This window comes from Bos indicus x Bos taurus, chromosome 17 (assembly GCF_003369695.1).
Source record: "Bos indicus x Bos taurus breed Angus x Brahman F1 hybrid chromosome 17, Bos_hybrid_MaternalHap_v2.0, whole genome shotgun sequence".
Classification (NCBI taxonomy): Eukaryota; Metazoa; Chordata; class Mammalia; order Artiodactyla; family Bovidae; genus Bos; species Bos indicus x Bos taurus.
The window spans coordinates 53904670-53918576 of record NC_040092.1 but is presented as its reverse complement, the minus strand read 5'-3'; the positions used below and the strand labels follow the sequence as shown (position 1 = coordinate 53918576).

At 47.8% G+C, this 13907-nt stretch overlaps 1 non-coding gene across 1 annotated transcript; it reads right to left on the bottom strand.

The window, feature by feature from the left end:
• Positions 1-13144: 13144 nt before the first annotated feature.
• LOC113875198 lies at positions 13145-13254 on the bottom strand. The gene has a single exon (XR_003506198.1). It is a non-coding gene; the product is annotated as a U6 spliceosomal RNA (small nuclear RNA).
• Positions 13255-13907: the final 653 nt, after the last annotated feature.

Below are 13907 nucleotides of genomic sequence, written 5' to 3'. Positions count from 1 at the left end.
TGGCATAGCTTTCTCACCTACTGCATTTATCTGGATGAAGCACAACTGATAGGAAGGAATCGCATCCTTATCTTTGCCGATTTCCTCTTCCCTCTTTCTGTAAAAGGGAGACTAGAAAAGGAGAGACTGGGAAAAGGAGAGGTTCTAGCATTGTAGAGAGGTTAAGGGGAAAAGTTTCTGTAATCAGAAATCTGGGGTGTAATTATATGATCGCCAGAAGAAAGACACACGCAGGTGGAATAAGTCTCCTGAGTAAGATTACTAATGAATTCTCTCTGTTCCTTATGGAAAAGAGCCACATTTGTAAAATTAAAAGTCAATGCCTCTTTGATGAGAGGATTTGCAGGCTCCGCTGTCCTTTGTTTCAAATATTGTGTGCTTGGAAAGAAGAGCAAGGAAGCGAAACCTCTAGTCAAGGGCATTGGAGCAGAGCTGGCAGCTGGCTGCACCCCCCGCCCCCAAATCTCAGGGCTGTAGGAGCCTTTTTCAGAAAGGGCTTGATCGGTGCTACGTGCATGGCTATTTTGAAGAATATGGCCTTGTCTAGACAATACCAGAGTCCTCAGTCAATTCAGAGGAGAAAAACAGAGGAGCTATACCAGTCTTCTGGTGTGGTGCAGCCCAGACGAGTGGCTGACTGGGTTTTTCACCCTCATCCCTATGTGTGGGAGCCACACTAGTTTGTGGGTGTGTGTTCCAGCCGACAAAGTGCAGGGGCAGCAGCCACCAAGTGTCACAGCGCATGGGTCTGTTGTCTAGCTGGTGGGGAGAGTCTCCACTGGAAAATACAGATGTTGAGAGGAGACCAAGATACAGATCCTTCATAGACCCTCCAGGTTACCTGAAATTCAGCCTTTGTAGCTACTCTTTTGTCCACATAATAAATGCCACCGATTAGCAGTCACCTTAGCAAACCAGAAGGAGGGCTGGGGGATGGTGTTGCGGGGTGCGCAGGGCAATTGTTTGCCTCAGCCAACCCCTACAGCCAGAGAGAGCCAGTTGTTCAATTTCCTGGAAATTTGTGAGCTGGTTGTTAAACCCATGTGTCATTATTAAGAATTAAATTATGGGAACATAACTCAATAAATTATTATTAGAAACAAAGATCAAACTCAGTACTTACCCTTTCCTGATTATTTTTACTACATTTAACAACCGTTTGTGCTTTGAGGCTCTTTGCATCTGTTATATCTGTGGGGTGAAGATGCTGTGTAATGATGTGCTGGTGTCCAGCACATCTTTCAGCAGTCCCCCGAGTTGGTCAGTGACTTCATGTCGGTTTCTTGAAATGAGCCCTGATGGCAGTTTTTATGCCACTGAAATGGCAAACCCTACAGATCAGGGTTTCTTCTGTTTTAGAAAATGGGTTGATGAACATTTACTGGCACAACACTCTGTGTGTGTGAGAGAGAGAGGGGGAGAGGGAATTGAGGTGGTGGTGGCATCCGGACTTGCGTGCTGGATCAGCACAATGCTTGTTTTTATGTTGGGCGAGTGTCTTAGTCAGCTCCAGCTGCTGTAACAAGAATACCATAGCCTGAATGGCTTAAACAACAAATGTGATTTCTCATAGCCTGACTGGCTTAAACAACAAATATATTTCTCACAGTTCTGCAGAAGTTCTGGGAAGTCCAAGATCACAGTGCCAGCACGGTCCAGTTCTAGTGAGGACTGTTTTCCCTATTTCCTCACATGGCAGGGGAGAGATTGTGAGAGAAAGAAAGAGAGAGGGACGAGAACGCTGTGTAGTGTCTCTTCTTATAAGGGCATTGATACCAACACGAGGACTCCACTTCCAAGACCAAAGTACCTCCCGAAGGCACCACCTCCAAACCATCAGACTGGGGATGTGGGTTTCAATGCATAAAATTTGAGAGGACACAAACATTCAGTCCATAGCAGGGGGAAAATAAACCAATGGGGCAGGCAGGCTAGGGTAGGCTTCCTGGAAGGAGAGGGAATGCTATCCGGGGAGAGGAGGCTTCCAAGGAGAGAGATGGGAAGATCCAGGGTAAACCCCCATGCTTTGCAATTCTGTCTGGGTGCAGGCTGGGGTATGAGGGGGCCCTTCCAGGGTTATTCTTCTCTGCTTTCTGCCCACCCCCTCAACAAGCTCTCCATCCCTCCTCAGATTACCTCAGCCAGCGGTCTTTGCCAATACCTAGCTTCACTACACGGAGAAGGCAATGGCACCCCACTCCAGTACTCTTGCCTGGGAAATCCCGTGGACGGAGGAGCCTGGTGGGCTGCAGTCCATGGGGTTGCTAGAGTCGGACACGACTGAGCGACTTCCCTTTCACTTTTCACTTTCATGCATTGGAGAAGGAAATGGCAACCCACTACAGTGTTCCTGCCTGGAGAATCCCAGGGACGGGGAAGCCTGGTGGGCTGCCGTCTCTGGGGTCGCACAGAGTCGGACACGACTGAAGTGACTTAGCAGAAGCAGCAGCTTCACTACAGGGCTTCCCTGGTAGCTCAGCTAGTGAAGAATCCTCCTGCAATGCGGGAGATCTGGGTTTGATCCCTGGGTTGGGAAGATCCCCTGGAGGAGGGCATGGCCACCCACTACCGTATGCTTGCCTGGAGAATCCCCACGGACAGAGGAGCCTAGTAGGCTTCAGTCCACAGGGTTGCAAAGAGTCGGACATGACTGAGTGATTAAGCATAGCACAACTTCACTGCTAATGAAACTTCTGACAGACCCTGGGTTCTGTGGCTTGGGTTATATTAGAGACTGAATGTTTGTGTCTTCCCTACTCCGCCTCCCCATTCGTATGTTGAAGCCCTAAAGCCCTTGGTATTCGGGAATGGGGCCTTTGGAAGGTCAGGTTTAAATGAGGTCATGAGGGTGGGGTCCCAAGAGGGGATCAGCACCCTTGTAACAAGAGGAACTGACCTGAGAGCTCTCACCAGGAGCCGGCATAGACCGAGGAGAAACCTCATGAGCTTGCACCGAGGAGGAGGCATCTCAGATGGGAAAGCCAGCTCTCACTTGACCCTGAATCAGAGGCACCTAGATTTCGGACTCTCCAGACTCCAGGGGTGTGAGTAAGAAGTCTCTGTTATTTAAGCCACTCAGTCTGTGTTTTGTTGCAGCAGCCCGAGCCACTAAGACAGATTATGAGCATAATTTTGTACAAATAGGTTGGGGGTGATTTCAAGGTATTTATTTAGTCTGCCCACAATCAAAGGAGCATGTGAGGCTTCTGGGGTGCTTTGTACACCCACTTGAGTTTCGGGAGAATAAGGGGAGAGATACTGCACTGGGAGCCAGGGGGCCTGGGCTTTCAAGGCAGGTGCTGCCCTTGCGGCTGCAGCACGGATGTTGAGCAGGAAACAAGCAGCCTCTGTTCGCCCCAGTACTAAAAGGCTCATGTTCATCACTATGCTGTGAGGATCAAAAGGAAGGTTGTTTGAAAATTTATAGAACTGTGCAAATGGAAGTTGTGAGGAGTCCAGGGGGAACTTTCTAATTCACAGGCCCAGTGATAAAGGCGATTTTCTAAATTTCAGAACCCACTTACCTTTCTCTGCAGAGCGTCCCTTCTCTTCCCCTAATATTTAACTTACCTCTTTTAACTCTCTTGTTTGCTTTGACTGTCCCTCCTTTCCTCTTCGCTCTGTTTTTCTCTGAGATTCTTTCCTTCTCTATTTCTCTAATTATATGATAGAATTACTGTATTTTGAGTTTATCCTCTTGTTTACAAATACCAATATCGCTTTATGTTTGCTCTCTAAAATCTCCCCCTGCTTCTGTGTTCAGGAGGTGGGACCTTCTGTTGGGACCCTTGGTGATTTTCTGACTCGGCGAGTGAGGTCTGGAAATGGGTAGGGAATCTTTTCTGGGGTCAGGAGAGACGATGCTTGCAGAAGTGGCACAGGTGAGGCTCAGAATCCCAATTTTCCTCAAAGGAAGGATGGCAATTAACCTTGGCACTGGAGCAGAACTCACTTGAATTTGTACTTGTAAATCTGCACCTCTCCTTAAGCAAATATGATGAGAAGAATCCAGATTTTCATCAAAAGTAAATTACAAATGGAGTAGTCACATCATGAAAGGACTTGCAAGGAGATTTCTTTAGCGAGCAGCTCTTCCTCCCCTGTATTTAGGCATGTTTTGATTCAGAGAAATGCATTACCGATAGGGGTTTTTCTAGCGTAACACCTCCTGAAAACGTGAGGCACAACTGGGTTAAACGGCAGCCCAGTCCACACCTTCACTAAGCTTATCAACGGGCCTGCACCCTTAATTCTTACGGCATTTGACTGCTTTTGAAGTCGCCTTCTTTCGAGGGGGACATTAAGCCCAGGTGAGCCTATTGTTTTACTTCTGCCCATTGGGGCTTAAGACATGACTTGTTTATTTGGACTGTGACTCTGTTCTCCTTTCCCTTAGGCAGGGATTTTACTTTCTGTGATGTGTGAGTGAGAAAGTAGGTCACTAATGAAATGCTTCATGCACTGGATAAATGATCTGCAATCCAAACGGCACACAAAGGATGTTTACCAGAGAGACAGTCCAGACAGAGGGCGAGAGGCTTGGCCAGCCTAGGACGCTTTCCAGCAATTGTCCAGGATGTCACTGCAGTATGGGTGTTTGGAGCTATGAGCTGCAGGAACTCTGGTCTGGTGGCAAATTCATACAGTGTCCCAAAGGCAGTAGCAGCAGTGGGTTCCAAGGAGTTCCAGCAGTGGTTCCTTTGTCCCAAAGGCAAAAACGCACGGCCTTCTTTGGGTCAGGATTTGCCAGAGGTTAACTGGCCCCGGTGGCTTAGCAGTAAAGAATCTGCCTGCAATGCAGGAGACATGGGTTCAGTCCCTGGGTTGGGACGATCCCCTGGAGAAGGAAATGGCAAACTCACTCCAGTGTTCTTGACTAGGAAATCCTATGGAGAGAGGAGCCTGGTGGGCTGCAGTCCCTGGGGTCGCAAAGAGTTGGACATGGCTGAGTGACTACACAAAGCAAACTGGCAGGGCAGTGGAGCCAGCGAAGCTGTTTTTCTGACTTTGGGTTCATCTCTGGTACATCCTGATACCCTCTGATGACCTGGAATGTTGGGGTCCAGGAAGATGGTACAGATTGAAGTGAGCGATGGAGCCGGGGAAGTCCTTTCTGCAGGGACTGTGATTCCTCTCGAAGATGGTCTTCACCATAGCAGTTACCGATCCCTCACTGCCTGTGTTAGTCTCCCATGGTTGCTGTAAAAAATGACCACAAACCTGATGGCTTAAAAACAACAGAAATGTATTCTCTCACTATTCCAGAGGCCAGAGGTCTGCATTCAGTTTCCTGGGCTGAGATCAAGGTGTTGGCTGCGACCGGTTCCCCCCAGGAGGCTCTGAGTGGGCATTTGTTACTTGTCTCTAATTTCTGATGACTGCTCAAAGCAGCCATGTGACCTGCTTTCTTTATGTCAGATCTCCCTTTGCCTGTCTCTTATGAGGACCCTGTGATGGAATTTAGGGCCCACTGAGATAATCTGAGTTAATCACCCCTCTTAAGATCCTTAACTTAATCATATCTGCAAAGTTTTTGCCAAGTAAGCTAACATTTGGGCTTCCCAGGTGGCAAAGTGGTGAAGAATCTGCCTGCCAATGTAAGAGATGCAAGAGACGTGGGTTTGATCACTGGGTGGGGAAGATCCCCTGGAGCAGGAAATGGCACCCCACTCCAGTATTCTTGCCTGGAAAATCCCATGGACAGAGGAGCCTGGCGGGCTACAGCCCATGGGGTCGCAAAAGAGTCAGACACAACTGAGCATGCACACACAGAATCAGAGGTAACATATACAAGTTCTAGGCATTAGGTCCTGATGTCTTGGGGGCCATTCTTTGGTCTATTGTACCACCTCTCAAGTTTTTCAGCAGTCCAGTGTTTCACTGTTAGTGTAGCACCGATCATTTGTAATTATTGAGTGGCCCTTGAAAGCTCTTCCATGGACTTCCTTCCAACTAAAGACTCTCGGGCCTTGTAGCCTACAGACAGATGTGTGTGTGTGTGATTCTGTGATAAAATATCCTGCCAAGGAGGGGCATTTTTTTGCACAGACATTGCTTCCGATTGCCTTTGTGTGACAGCAGTAATAAAACTGGGTCAGTTTTATTTTTGGCAGACCACCCCCTCCCCACTTGGTATGTCTCTGCTCTAGCAAGTTCTTAGTAAAGGAGCCAGTTCCTACTTTCCTATCACACTAGACTTAGAGGGGTGAGAAGATCTGCTCACAGAGCTGAGACCAGCACTCGGCTCCTCACTCACAGTTCGGGGCTAAGGTCTTGCCCCTTAGGTCCCTCCTCAAGCCCCACGACTGGCTTCCACTTACTGAGCCATGCACGCTCCAGAGGTCCAGCCTGACCCTGATGCTCCTCTTCTGAGCTGTCATCTTCTGCTTTTCCGTAGGGACTTTTCTCTTTCTCAGTCTAGGTTGCAGAGTGGGGGGTTCTTTCTCTAGCTTTCCTATTTTTGGGGGCAGGTGGGGCATCTGGTCCAAGGACCCTTAGGATGCTCACCCAGGGAAAAGAAACAGGCACAGAGATGTAGCAAAGACTCCAGGCATCTTATATATTCACATGGCTGTGAGTCACAATTCATAATTCCATGTTGCCTCTCTTAAACTGTGTGGGAAGCCCCTCTGGGGTGTGCTTGGATATCCTTCTCACTTTATGTGACCAGATTTAGCTCCCCAGGTCGGATTAGGCTGGAGGCCGCCTGACCTGCTCAGACAGATGGGCTGGCTGGTCCTCCTAACCCTCCTCCCTCACCTTTCTAGGTGGGGACTCCTGGGCTAGCCCTGGGACGGCTCTTGGGAACCGCTTTGCACAGGCTGTGTGTTCCTCTCACGACGTCCACTCCCTTTCACCCCTGAAATCATATGCACAGAGTCAGGCAGAGGACACTCTCCCTCGCTATTTGGTTTATACCCCGAGCCCCAAAGTAGTTGTTGGTCAGCTCGAGTAAAACGGACTCACTTTCCCAGGCTAGAGACAGTGGTCTGTGGGCTCCCCTCCCCCACTCCTGGGCCACTCCTAGGATGGGGGTAGTTGGGAGGGAACACCTGCAGGCTGTCTTCCCTCTAAGATGTGAGGGATTTCAAAAAGAAATAACCCTATTTACTGCCCCGCTGAAAGCTCCATGCTGTAGCCCCTGAGGCCCCATTAATATTGAAGACCCACCGACACCTCTCTTTGGAGAGTGGGGAGTGGAGCACACGCTCCTCGAAGCCCATCTTTCCTTACCAATTTCCAGCTCCCTCCTCCCTCCTGTGATGATCTTGCAGACTCTGGTCCAAATAACCGTCACTTGCCTTTCTCCTCTAGAGAAGTCTGGCCCGTCCTACACTGGCACTTACATCTCCTTTAGCATTTCCTCATTTAGCCCTCTGGGAAGACCCCGGCCCCTGGAAGGCCTCCTCTCTTCTGTGGCCTGCTTTCTCTGCCCTGCTGTGCTTGCTAGTTGCTCATCACTGCCCAGTCCTTGGGAGAAGGCAATGGCACCCCACTCCAGTACTGTTGCCTGGAAAATCCCATGGATGGAAGAGCCTGGTAGGCTGCAGTCCATGGGGTCACCAAGAGTTGGACATGACTGAGCGACTTCACTTTCACTTTTCACTTTCATGCATTGGAGAAGAAAATGGCAACTCACTCCAGTGTTCTTGCCTGGAGAATCCCATGGACAGAAGAGCCTGGTGGGCTGCCGTCCATGGGGTCGCACAGAGTCGGACACGACTGAAGCGACTTAGCAGCAGTAGCAGCAGCAGCCCAGTCCTTAAGGCTGATTTGACGTTGGTTGAATGTTAGAATCCTTTTCTGCCACTTTAAGCCCATAGATCCTCCCCCTTGGATACAGCCTGGCCCCAGTGGGAGAGCCTGGCTTGCTTTGCAGGCATCTACATCATTTATGTCAGGGGTCCCCAGCCTCTGGGATCTAGTGCCTGATGATCTGAGGTGGAGCTGATGTAATAATAATAGAAACAAAAATGTCATGTGCTCGAATCCTCCCCCAAACTACCCCCAACCCCAAGGTCCCTGGAAAACTTGTCTTCCATGAAACTGGTCCCTGGTGCCAAAAAGTTTGGGGACCACAGCTTTATGCCCCCTCCCTCCTTCCAAAGGTTCCCTGGAGTTTCTCCTCACACCAAGCTCCTGTCCTCCCCAGCTGGGCCTCTGGTTCACAGCTCCCCATGGAGCAGAGTGGAAGGGTCCAGATCCCCCAACTCAGGTTCTTGTGGGTGGGGGGCCCTGTCTTGTGTTACTTCCTCTGTTTTCTTCTCTCTCTGCTCCTCCCTTCCCCTTGCTCTCAAAGGAGCGGTCTTTGACAATTGCATCTTTAAAAAAGAAAATACTTCAAAATACGGAGACTATAAAAGACGTAATCCCCACCGAGGGACCAGGAGGTAATTTCCTCACATGCGCTTTTCTGACAATTTTGGCAAAGCTGCTTCCCAACATCTGCATTAAATATTTCCCACCACAGGTGTGTGTTTCATGTGATCTTGGAGTAAATAACACAGAATTGTAACCACCAGGTGGCCTGGGACTGGCCAGGACATCTCCCTGCATTTACTTCTTGGGGTGAAGGAGGCCTGGGGCTGGGGCTGCATGGGAAAAGAGTTGCTCCTGTTCAGGGGCATGGAGAAGGCAGCCTGGGCTCAGGCTTTCAAAAGAGACAACCCTGGTTCTTTAACAGAAGCACAGCCCTGAATATCAACTTGCTGTTAATTTAGACACCACACTCTCATTCTTCTGCTCTGCAGATGAGAAAAAACGAGGCAGTGAGTAGTCAAAGATTATATCCCAAATTCGTCCTCTGTCCCCTCATCTTCGAGACGAGGAGGGTGGACTAACGCTTTTCCTCGTTCTCAAATGGTCTGATTCTATAAAATCACTCCTTCCAAATTTATACACCCTTGCTGATGAGTGCGGCTGCCTCTCTAATTTTCGAGGGATATGAAGGGTTTTCTAGCAATCTTGCAGGCTGAGCTGAATGCCTCTTTGTGCTTTCCATTGTGGGCTCAAAGAAAATCTTTGGAATCGTAGCAAGGAAAAAAAAAAAAAAAAACTATTTGAAAAAAAGTCTCAGAAAAAGAAAAGTGCCTTCACGGTAGCCTCTGTTCCACAAAAGGAAAAGAGAGCTTGATATTTTCCCGAGTGAATGAGCAGGTACGGCAATTGTAATTGTAATGTAAGAGGTAATGGCAAGGTTTCCCAAGAGCACTGGGATAAGGATAGGATCATGACCGAACTTCTCAGTGAGCTTTTGAAGGGGCAATGTGCAGACTGGAATCTGGGATGCCATTGCATTTCTCGGGTGAGGAACAAAAAGGCTGTTTCAGTGCGTCTCCCATTCTGCCTCCTTCAGTGGCCTGCGGGTCTGCGTGTGTGTGTGTGTACTTGTATGTCTCTGCCATTCCACAAATGAAGTGAAAGTGAAGCCGCTCAGTCGAGTCTGACTCTGTGTGACTTCATGGACTGTAGCCCGCCAGGCTCCTCTGTCCATGGGATTCTCCCGGCCAGAATACTGGAGTGGGTTGCCATGCCCCCCACCAGGGGATCTTCCTGACCCAGGGGTCGAATCCAGTCTCCTGCACTGCAGGCAGATTCTTTACTGACTGAGCCACCAGGGAAGCCCTATCATTCCATATATGTACGTATATATCCATCCATCCCTCGGCCTGTCCATCCACCTGCCTCTCTTTCCCTTGGTCTCACCTGCTCGCTCTGTCTGTCTCTCCTCATTTTTGTCTCGTCAGGCTGAAATTACTTGTCTTCTCAGTAAGGATGAATAATGAACTAGTGTTTTCCCACCCGCAGTATGTCAATCTTTCTCCTGAGTGGACTGTTCAGATAGTTTTCATTGAATTAAAATTCCAAGTCCGCCCTGGAAGTTGAAGCATGCATCTATAATGCTTCCTAAGGGTTTTCAGAAATTCCACGACAGGTGATCACAGCTGCTGATGGTGGGGCCCTCTTCTCTGAAGAGTCCCCGAGGCCTTTTTTTATGATCATCAAGGAGGTGCCCCCAGGCGCCTGTTGGCAGTAAGGGTCCACATCTTCCCATTCAAATTCTCTTTGTCTCTGGAGGTGTGGATGGAATTTAGAAGCTGCAGAATCCCATGGAGAACCTGTTAATGCCATCTCTTCCTTAAGGAGCTTGAGGTCTTTGAAAGAAGACTCTCACGTTTCCTGAGAACAGAGTCATGAAACACACAAAAAGAATTTTTGAAGAGCAAATCATGTCTTCTGGCTCCCGAGCCTTGCTCATTTTACTTGCTGGAATGTAGTGACGATAGCTGGAGTTGATCCGGAGCCTAGACTCTGTGGCAAATGTTGTGCATGCATGAACACACTTAATTCCCACAATAACCCAATGGGGCAGATACTATTTATAGCTCTACTTTGCAGGAAGGGGGTTAATGAGGACACTGATATCTTTTTGATGGTGAGGCACACATTCTGCTCAGGGATTAAATAGACAAGGGAATCCAGAAAGTGTATTTCTGTCCTACCCACATTTTAAATTCCCTACTGGCAAGTAAAACTAATTCAAAAAATAGGGCAATAAGGATAAATAGGGCAGGGGAAAAAAAAATGGAGCAACGACGGCTGGATTGCTGGTCTGGAGGTGAGTGGAGATGATTCCATTCCAGGGTGGAGGTGAGTAGAAATGATTGACATCGTCTTGAGATGCATCCCCAGCCGCTGGCTGGCTCTAGAGAACATTAGTAAGACAGATGGGTCCTGGCCATTTCAGCCTCATGGGGTTGATGGTGCCTTTTCCCTATCTCCAGTCACCCTCTCTCCTCCGGGAATGCAGACTTGCTGGATGCAATAGAATCTGGGTTTCCCTCTATGCCTGACGTGTTTTGTCTTTACAAGTTTCCTGGCTCCTGAAGGGTGGAGGGGGCAGAAGAAAAAGCTCGGAGGACCTCTCCCAGGCCTCTGACTGGTGTCTGCTGGCACGTGCAGGGTTGAGGAGGGCGAGGGCACCGAACCCAAGTCGCTGCCTCTGCGAGGCTGGTGGGTTCTCCCTCACATTCCATCGAGAAGCGGCTAGTCGCCATCCTTCTGGACAGCACCGTGAACCGCCTGTGCTTTCCAACGGGCTAAACTTGGCTTCTGTTTTTAAGCCTTTAAACCAGAGCGTGGAGAAAGAAGGTCCCTCCAGTGCACGATGTTGACAGCTTATCTAAATTTAGAGGCCACGCGGGGTGTGATTTTTGCATATGTCCCTTCCTGATGCCAGTTGGCACTGCAGAGCTCAGCACAAGCCCCGAGCATTTTCGTGCTGCTCCCTCCCCGCCACACACACACCCTGTGCGTTCCAGATGGGGTGCTCCAAGCAGGTGACTAAGCAGAGAGAACAAAAGCTCTTTCCAGGTTGCTTTGAAAATGGCTCCTTTCAAATTGCCGTTAAGATCCGGGTGCAGCTCCCTCTCCGGAATCTATGGGGAAATGCCATGTACCCAGCACAGGGTACTGAGGCACAACAGTTCCCGTGTCGGCCAACTCTGCCCTCTGCCAAGCCTGTTTAGAGTCTGAACCTTCACTGCCAGAGCCTCTCATGCGCCTCAAATTCCAAGAGGAAAACACTTGCTAGAACTGACAGGCTATATACACTAGATGGCGCTAAAGGTCCGTGGAACATTTTCGGGTGGGCCCTTAAATCTGTAATTCCGCCCTTAGCTGAAGAATCCTTGTAGAAGAGAGAGACCTTGATCATAAATCCCACACGCAATAACAGGTTCATAATGCATCCTAGTGACTACATGTTGTATTTTTTTCTCCCTGAGAAATAAAATTTCTCTTTCAATGGAGAAGGATGTTCCTTAACATCTAACATGTGCTAATGTTAAATCTCTTTCTTTAGGAAGCCTGCAAAACTAAGCCTTTAATGTGTGCTGACCAAGACATCCGGGCAATGTCTGTGGCGAGATGCCGATTGATAGCTTGAGGGGCTGAGAACACATAAGCCATAGTCTCGGCAGCCTGGATAGGGAAGGTTATTTTTCCCCTAAAAAATGAACATTTGACTTGTCAAAACCGTTTTCTCATTGATCCACTGAGACAGAATCTGCAGGTTAAAGAGGCAAGTTTACAGAAAAGCTCCTTCATTTTTGGAAGGGAAGTTAAGGGAAAAGCAGAGACTAATTTCTTCCATTTAAAAAGTATTTACCAGAGAGTGAGTTTAAGAATAAAATGCTGGTGGGATAGAAATACATTTCTTTTTTGCCTTGACTCTTCCCAGCCTATAGCTTTCCATGTTACCTGGGTTAGAGGAGTGGCAGAACTTAAAAAAAAAGCCAAATGAGAGAATCAACAGCAGAATCCATCTGAAAACCCAGCACAATATATTCACTGACATCTCAGCTTATTCTTAATATGGGTCCTTTCTGGAAACAGTGCCACACAACAAAAAGGGCTGAAATTTCCTGATTATGATGCACCTTTTGGTACCTTATTGGTTGAGTCTTTATGTGTTGATTATTTATCACATGCACAATGTGAGATTAGGTAAAAAACCAAAACCGAAACCAAAAAATCCACACACTTCAAACTAACTTTGGTGTTGTGTGGCAATTCCTTTGAAATTCCTACCTGTTACAGATTCCCAGTTCATTCTCTAGATGGATTTCTTGGACCTGGACTTGGGTAGGTGGTCTTGGATCTCTCTCCTCGCGTGCCTCGCGCCTGGCATCTCAATCTACTTGCTCTGTTAAAGAAGGGCACACAGATCTGGCTCAGGGCCTCCATGGAGAGAACATGTTAAGTCCTACATTTTGTACATCTCACATTCCAAAATCTGCTTCTGGACCGACCCCTGCAGAGTCAGAAACTTACCTAGAGACCTTGTGAGCTTATGGTTGGAAAAAGAAGGATAAAATCACTGAATCTCCATGACAAAAATGGGGACAATCTGCTGCTTTTCAGAGAAATCAACCGAGGTTCTCAAAATTCAATGTAAGCACAGTTATTATTTTTATTGAAGTATAGTTGATTTACAGTGTTGTATTAGTTTCTGCTGTACAGCAAAGCGATTTGGTTATACGTGTATATTCTTCTTCACGTTCTTTTCCATGTGGTTTTCCTGTGGTTTATTACAGGGTATTGGGTATGGTTCCCTGTGCTACACAGTAGGAGCTTATTGTCTAAAAATATGGATCAATGCTTCACGAATTTGTGTGTCATTCTTGTGTAGGGACCATGTTAAACTTCTCTGTATTATTGCAATTTTAGTATATGTGCTGCCAAAGCAAGCACTGGAACAATTATTTTTAACAGATTTGTTTGTTTGTTTTTACTATGTATCATAAATAAGAGGTATTTTCTCAGGCAATATTTTTTTTTCCAGCGTTTGATGGTGTTTTCCTGGTTTCCATAATGTGAATTAGCCATCCCATGTTTAGTGCAGGTCCATGTGTTGTTGTTGTTCAGTAGCTCAGTCGTGTCTGACTCTTTGTGACCCCATGGACTGCAGCATGCCAGGCTTCCCTGTCCATCACCAACTCCCGGAGCTTGCTCAAACTCATGTCCATTGAGTCAGTGATGCCATCCAACTATATTGTCCTCTGTCGTCCCTTTCTCCTCCTGCCTTCAATCTTTCCAGCATCAGGGTCTTTTCCAATAAGTTGTCTCTTTGCCTCAGGTGGCCAAAGTATTGGAGCTTCAGCTGCAGCATCAGTCCTTCCGATGGATATTCAGGGTTGATTTCCTTTAGGATTTCTTTCAAGATTGACTGGTTTGATCTCCTTGCAGTTCAGGGGACTCTCAAGAGTCTTCTCCAACACCAAAGTTCAAAAGCATCAATTATTTGGCACTCAGCTTTCTCTATGGTACAACTCTCACATCCATACATGATTCCTGGAAAAAGCATAGCTTTGACTACACAGACCTTTGTCAGCAAAGTAACGTCT